Source organism: Nilaparvata lugens, unplaced genomic scaffold (assembly GCF_014356525.2).
Source record: "Nilaparvata lugens isolate BPH unplaced genomic scaffold, ASM1435652v1 scaffold9045, whole genome shotgun sequence".
Lineage (NCBI taxonomy): Eukaryota > Metazoa > Arthropoda > Insecta > Hemiptera > Delphacidae > Nilaparvata > Nilaparvata lugens.
In genome coordinates, this window is record NW_024094788.1 from 779 (window position 1) to 8157 (window position 7379).

The window sequence follows — 7379 nt, forward strand, 5'->3', positions numbered from 1 at the left end:
GGGAAGGAACAACAGGCTTGGCCCAAAACTATTCCATTCCCAAATTTTGATTACATGTCCAAAAAATAGGTTATGTTTCTTCTGTAAGAAGTTCAAGCTCAACTTTCGTCCAAAAATAAATATGAGATGCAAATTTTAAATTTAGAAAAATTAAAACACCAAATTATAGTTAAATATTACACTTAATTATCACTGCACATTATATTAATTAAGTTATTTTATGAATTTTGAAGCCAAAAATACACACAAATTCTCACTAAGAACAGCATTAAACAATGAAGAGTATGAAGACATATATTTTCTTCTTCTTCTTCTTCTTCTTCTTCTTCTTCTTGTAAGTGTGTGCCAAGTTTTTTCGTGATCGGATATGGCATGTAAAATCTAGGGGCGCAGCTCATACATTCATGCCGGCTCAACTCAACAAATTCTGAGCGCAATCGGTAGAACCGGTTTTTCTATTTCCTTCTCCAGTTTCTCACTCGGATATCGGTCTGATGGGATTCGATCATTTGCGAAAAAATTCAAAACTTTTCTACCAAATGGGGATTCGACTTTTTGCGACAAACTACAAAACTTTTCAACCTAATAGGATTCGACCATTTGCGACGAACAGCAACATTTTTCTATCAAATGGGATTCGACTGTTTGAGAATCGGTCAGATGGGAAAATCAAATTTTCGACCTTTTGAGACAGTTGAGATTTTCGGCCAAATGAGATTACTATTAAAACTTTTCGATCATTTGGGATTCGACCATTTGGGAAAGTACAAGTTTCAATTCTACCATTTGGGATTCTTCAATTTTCGATCTTTTGCAACAAAATAATAATTTCGGCCAAATGGGAATCAGTCATTTGACATGCCACTAAACTTGAACTTTTCCCAAATGGTCGAATACCAAATGATCGAAAAGTTTCAATAGTAATCTCATTTGGCCGAAAATCTCAACTGTCGCAAAAGGTCGAAGATTTCATTTTCCCATCTGACCGATTCTCAAATAGTCGGATCCCATTTGATAGAAAAATGTTGTAGTTCGTCGCAAATGATCGAATCTCATCGGCTAGATGGGATTCGACCATATGGGAAAGTATACTTTCGACCTTTTGGGATTCGACTATTTGCGACAAAATACAAAACTCTTCTACCTAATAGGATTCGACAATTTGCGACGAACTACAACATTTTTCTATCAAATGGGATTCGACTGTTTGAGAAGAACGATTTTAACGACAGAGAAAACGCAAATAGACCAAAGGCAACCCCACGTGACCTCACTACAAACATAACGGTTTAAAACTTCTACTGATCATTTTTTAGGTTATGTTTAGCGGAATTGTAAGGATATTAGGTTATATTTTATCAACAAACTGAACAGTCAACATGTTTAAGATGTAACAAAGTACAGTAGATACAAAATTATTCATTACTTGGTAGGTTTATTCTTATAAATGAGACATAACATTGATGAACTCGTTTAAAACAGAAAGTTGAAACGGTTAATAGTATGATTAGGCTATTCATCACTGTACCAGGTAAGATAATATTGCCTAGGCCCTATTTGAAATAATTTTTAGATTTTAACATTTAAAATGTAACTTCAAAACAAGTATTGCTAATTATACAGAACAGTCACTTTTAGTTTTAATAAAACCATACGATTCCCCGATCTATGGACCGTGGCGATTAACTTACACTGGATAAGTAATAACGTAAATGCTTGTCACTTATAATTTTTGCCTGTCCATACTCAGGTAGGCTACAAGAAATCGGGACCTGATTAGGAAACTTAGATACTGTAATCTTGAATATTGAATAGGCTACCTACCAACTGAAAAATGTTATTGATAAAACAATAATTAGGATTATTAGAATCTGCTGTATTTTCAGCCTAAAGAAAGAACGGTAGAGATAGGAATACAGTAGTTATTAGTCAATCTAAAGGAAAACAAAATTAATACGAACATATTTAATAGCCATTAAACAAGATCAAAATGTAATCTATGTGCATCTTCTATTTTTTCAAAGGACAAGTAGCCTATTGCATTTTAGGAGTTGATGGAGGAGTATAAAGTTGGTCAGAATATTGAATAATACACGTTAGGCTACCTATCATCTAAGTTACCTATTATCTTGTAGTGAACAACTACAAAACTTAATCTATTTTGGACTATGTGTCTAACCTTACCTATTCTGGGAGAGGAATAGCACAAGGTTGACTTATATTTTCTTCTATCATTTTGATAATGTACTTAGTGTATCAATCAATAAATAATCAATCTTTTCTTTTTTTCTCGTTATAGGTTTTGCATTATATAGCATGCTTTAGGTTGCATATAAGCTTCACGTTATAACACCTGACTCCTGCCTCACTCAGGATTGAACGACACCTCAAAACCAAATCCAAAAAATAGGTTTTAAAAACGGATTTTTTAAAAGAATCATTGAAATACGCATGATACAGGTAGCCTACTGTATTGTCATATAACTCTTAGCAGGTCTAGAAACAGTTATTTTTTCTTTTTTCAGAGAATAACAGGCTGATTGAGCTATGGTTGAAACTTGCTCTTGGGTTTATCTTGCTAGTTTATGGCTGGTGATAACAGTATCAAGTATCTGGTGAGCTTTCTTGTAATTATCAACCTATCAAATCATGTTGATGTATAAAAATCTTGTCGATGCTGTATAAAATTACAAATTGTTTTCAATACCAATAATAATAGAGTTTCGCATTATCGTGTTATCAGATGGGCACACTAAACTGTCGGTCCCGGCTGAAGTATGACAGTCGTAAGGCCCATTGATGGCTTAAATATATTCAGGCGGTGAGACCTTCCCGCAAGAGACTCCCCACCGACAAAAGCCACACGAATTTTCTTTTTTTTAAGTTTTGCATTCTAACATTACAATACTGCCTTGATCTCCTATCGGAGGCCGCCCGAACATTCATATTGTTGGTGTTTCCAAAACAAATTTTTGAGACAGGACCGTTCTTCATTGGTTGGGTTCTGTAGATGTTCCCTACTAATTGTTTGTTAGCCTGGGTACACACGGGCCAATAGGCCATTAATTTCGATTAGTTCCACGACTTCCATTTCGTGGAGTCAATATTATAAACCACACCTAACAACTAAGAAGACATTTATCAGCTATAGACTCAAAAAAACGTTCATTGTACAACTACTAACAGCTATGTATCATTCTTTTAATTGATAGATAAGAAAATGTTTCTTTGGAGTACCTGGTTACGACATACCATGGCCTCTTCCACAGCTATATCAATTATGGCATAGTGCATGGGGTCATGCAGTAGGCTGTAGAAGGATCTTGCTTCTGCAAAAGAAGGTTCTCCGGATCATCACCTCATCGGCTGGAGCATTGTGCGCCAATCTTTAGGAGGCTGAGGATTATGACGGTCTATAGCCAGTATCTCTTTAGTTCCCTGTTACTGTTGAGAAGATCAACAGCTGTACTGTTGAGGACAGTACATCTGTTCAGCAGAGAGGACATGCACATAGTCACAACACACAACACAAGGAGAGGAATGACATCAATTTGTCTCAGGCCAGACTGACTCGATCTCATAATAGCTTCCCTGTCCGTGCATTTGAGATTTACAACAGGATGCCGTGTATTTCCGTGAACAGGAGAAAAAATCTTCAAGAAGGCACTTCGTGAGAAGCTTGTGAGTCTCTACTTCCTGGATGAAGAGTCAATCCAATGTTTTCTGAGATTTATGACTGACCTCCCATCTTGATCTCAGTTTAGTTATCAAGTTTTAAGTTTTATTTTTTATGACGCAATCTATCCAGCAAGTGCTGGTCATGGATGGAGACTACTGAATTACTGAATGTCACATGGGACGGTAGGTGATGCGAATTTCCTTGCCCTATTACCATAGGTAAGGAAAGTATTGCTTTCAAAAAAATTAAGGTACCTCAATTTCCACATTTCTATACTTTTCAAAGTCCCCTGAGTCCAAAAATAGTGGTTTTTTAAACTGAAAAATAAACAAATTAAAATTAAATCATTTCAACCAAAAATAATGAATAAGTCATAATCATACGAAAATAAGCATATGAACATATATTATATAATATCAACTTGTTTATTATTGCATTTAAACTTGAAAATGACCAATGTAGGCCGAAACTAGTTGTTGAAATGTTTTAATTAAAAAGTGTACTCCATGTTTTTATATTGTGTTTATTAATTTCAGTTTTTGGTATCAGATTGAAACAATTCATGAAAACAAAAAACTTCACTATTCACCTCTACAATAAAAAGTGGGTTACTCACCATATACTGTAAAACGAGATTCATCTCTTGAAAGTCAGGTCAATCCTACCCTATTCATACCCTAATCCTACAACTATTCAGAGCAGCAAACCGACTACATCTTATGAACCGTCTATCATCCTAGCTTCAGCCTCCTTTAGGCTTTTTACATGTCTTGATGATACCAGCAAGTGCTTCAGACTTGCATTCTGTATGAGCTATTTTACTTTGATAAATTCAATGTAAATTATCTTTTCAGGTCACAGTCAACTTCAAATCAGGTAGAAAGATTCAAGAAGTCCAATCGCCTTATGATGATTAGTTTGATCATGAGGTTCTCTACCTGGGGATGAACAACTTGCCCGTGAGAGAGAGAGGCCAGTAACCATTGCAGAGCGGATGATCAAGCTGGTGAAGAAAATCCACCACAACCCGATAGTGCTCTAATTAACATGTGCATCATTCTGCCAAGGAGTGAGAACAGTTTCAAAATTGCCGGAAGTGATGAAGAAAGAATAGACTTCTGGAATGGCAAAGCAACCTCGACGAAAGTCATGTATCGACAATATTGTGTAAAAGGTATTAGTTTCAAGCTTTCAATTTCAATAATTTAATCTATACCACTATGAAAATGAGATGGCGTCTGCACGTTTGTCTGGGTGTTCGTTACGCCTAAATGGTATGTGACATTTTGCCGAAAGATGGTTTATATAACCGATGACTGTCATTGACCTATTTTTGTTGAGAAAATCCTTAAGCCGTGTCTACACTGAACATTCGGCAAACATGTTTGTTGAGGAGCTCAGGGACAAACATTTTAAAAAGTTTGGACAATCATTGTTTGTCACAAAAAAGTTACTGTTTTTCCAAACATTTTCAGTGTTGACATATGTAAAACATGAAACCTGTTCTCCTCACTTACAAATATTTTGTTTGGTGACGCGTCCACACTGGCCACCAACAAACATGTTTTTGTCAAATAAATAATAAAATTTGCCCAAAATTTTTCAACAAACATGTTTGTAAAACATTTGTTCAGTGTGGACACGGCTTAAAGGATAAGCCCTACTGTCCTTCAATGTGTACATGCTATTCTCATGGAGGAAGTTTTTATTTTGTTTTTATGTCACATGTGTGTATTTAACAAATTAGCTGTTCTAATTATTACATCATCCCTTGGTAGTCATCATGTTAAACATCCACATGTTTACTTGAACAGGTGATTTTGGTAACATTGGTTTTAAAAGTATCAAAATCAATGGACGCTCGCTAATATCTAAAGCCGGTCACTCACTACCCGGTAGACCGGACAGGTACCGGTCTACCTGTCCAGTCTGTAAGCCTAGCCCCCTATTGAGCCGCGACTAGCGCTTGTGGCGCGACGCGAGTTTTTGTAACTCTTGTAAGGAGTAGATCAGCGCAAATTGGCAACACGACGTGACGCTGCGCGTCTCCTATCCTTTGCATGAGTTACAAAAATCGCGTCGCGCGCTGGTCGCGCTCAAATTCAAATTTTAGGCCTATTTATTCCCAATACACATTATATAAAATATTGTACAGGCACTGTAAATTTACATAAAAATTTCAACTTAACACTTAACATAAAAAATTAACACATCATTCTATGCTGTTCAACCTAATGCTAAAAATTGTTCAAGACTATAAAAACATTTCTCCAATAGGAACTTTTTAATTTTTCTCTTGTATTCCTTCTCAGGTAATTCCCTAACGGTAGGTGGTTATAAAATATGCTTGCTCAGGCCTTAAAACTAGTATGACTAGATCTATAATAGTAAAATTCATTTAAGATATTTAATCAATTCAGTGTGTAATGAGAGTGGACATTATTATGACTGTAAAATACATTTAAATTAGACTTCACAAACAACAAGCATGTGTATATGAAAATACATGGTAAATTCATAATTCCCAGTCTTATGAATAAAAGCTTGCAATGAGTGAGAGGTGGTTCATTTCAAATTGTTCTATCTGCTCTTTTTTGCAATAAAAGATAGAAATAAAATATAGAAATTGGCCTTTTTTGTGTATTGGAATATGGCTAGGTACACTCAACAGAATTTTTTTCTTTTCTCAACCGAATTTGACTTATGATGCATGATTTTGGACCGCCTTGACGAGTCGAGAAGAATGAAGTGTAGTAATATGAAATCTGAGCATTGTGTCAAAAGTTATAGAGTTTGAAATTTTGATCCTTGAGGTGTCCTTATGCGCGCCTCTTCCACCAGGAAATGATGAAATGAAGTGCATCTAACGGATGATTCTCATAGAACATAATCTCATGAACTTCTGTCATTGTGCAGGACAATGTTGTTGGTGATGATGGATTAAGCTGAAAATTAGATGTTTTTCGCAATACAAGGAGTATTGTTGTCAGGTGTACCTGGAAATCTATATGAGATGAAGCGCTCTACCTGATCTTAGATTGTAAAGCACAAAAATGCTCCTAGATGGATTTTGAATTATACATGTAAATGGTAACAATCGGAAGATATTGTTGATCAAAAACTAAAATTCATCAGAATTGATTTTTTCTTTGAATCTTATACATTTTTGAAAAATCATAACTCAGTACTCATTGGAGATAGAGAGTTCCGATCTCATTTTATCTGTAAAAAGGCGAGGGCCAATTTTTCTGTCTGATTACTGGATTTGGCAGAAATAGCTTAAAACTGGAAAATGAACCGAAAATACGAGGTTCTTGGGCCGTTCTGTATCTAGCAGAAGAAAATTTTGCATGAAGTAATTGGCTTTGGACTTCTCTCATGTATCCAAATGATACGGTATATTAAAAAATCAGAACTACAATATTAATTGCAAGCACCAATGTATATAGTGACTGGACTATTGTGTGATAACATTTCTGTATAACTCATTACTTTTGTTATTAAGTGGTATTCCTTTCATTCCAATCAATTGCAGATTTTGAAAATAATGTTTTTTTTTCATTTCAGGCACCAAAATATATCACAAAGGCCGCAAAGACAGTTCATCGTGTGTGTTGTTTCTCATTCTGCAAAGACAGTGAACATGTAATCATATAGTTTGACACCATACACAACGTTTTACCATTACCATAGTATAACC

The 7379-nt window shown here is 35.4% G+C and overlaps 1 long non-coding RNA gene across 1 annotated transcript; it reads left to right on the top strand.

Moving 5' to 3' along the window:
* The first annotated feature begins 1244 nt into the window (after positions 1–1244).
* LOC120349288 lies at positions 1245–4704 on the top strand. Its single transcript, XR_005570317.1, has 3 exons — positions 1245–1531; positions 2526–2615; positions 4534–4704. It is a non-coding gene; the product is annotated as an uncharacterized LOC120349288 (long non-coding RNA).
* The last annotated feature ends 2675 nt before the right edge of the window (positions 4705–7379 follow it).